At 47.7% G+C, this 765-nt stretch overlaps 1 protein-coding gene across 7 annotated transcripts in view; it reads left to right on the forward strand.

The window, feature by feature from the left end:
• Positions 1-765, forward strand: part of SUN1 (Sad1 and UNC84 domain containing 1) — a 55,181-nt gene that overhangs the window by 19,268 nt on the left and 35,148 nt on the right. The gene's annotated exons all lie outside the window — the stretch shown is intronic.

Genomic DNA, 765 nt, shown 5'->3' on the forward strand with positions numbered 1-765 from the left:
TGTTTGTTTGTTAGTAGCAGTCTCATTAAGTATTTCCTGGAACTCTTGTTCTCCTCTGGCCTCAATTTTACATACTAGTGATTGCAGGCAGTTAATCCGGTTGCTTCTCTTTCTGGACCGAAGTATGCCTCTAGTTGGAGTAAATCTTGATTAGTAAATTGATTTCTGAGAGTCTCAGGGAAGATGAAGGTAAGGTGCGACTATTGAGACTAAGTTCTCGGATGCAAGGAGTGTCTGTTGCCATATGTGGGTGCAGATAAGGGTTCTGTGAAATATTTTAATTTGGTATTGCAATATAGAAATACTGGCTTCTAATATCTCTCTCATATTTGCACAGGAGACTTATGATAATCCCTTCTAGTACACACATCTAGTACTTTCTTAGAAGTCTCTGAAGTTAAAACTTCAGAATGCTACACTGTTATACTGGTGGTTCTACTGTGCATCCTCTGACATGGAGGGAAGGATGCAGGGGAGAAGTTTGTAACAGCCAGTGGCGATGCATAGGGGTGCATGTGCACCTCCTGAGCGTGGTGCTGCACCCCTTACAAAAAGGCACTGTTGACACCACTAAGTCAGCCTGCTGGCAGTTGCTGCTCGCCGCTGCGCCCCCCGCCCCCCAACACTGCTAGCAAAGTCTGTGGGCAGTCAGCAATCACCACTGGCTGCTGCCAGCACTGCCAGCAATGTCTGGCTACGGGTGGTTGCTGACCCCTGGTCAGTGCTAACCCCCCCCCCCCCAAAACACCCACACCCAAGGTGTTG

This window comes from Gavialis gangeticus, unplaced genomic scaffold (assembly GCF_001723915.1).
Source record: "Gavialis gangeticus isolate Ggan-Ray unplaced genomic scaffold, GavGan_comp1, whole genome shotgun sequence".
Lineage (NCBI taxonomy): Eukaryota > Metazoa > Chordata > Crocodylia > Gavialidae > Gavialis > Gavialis gangeticus.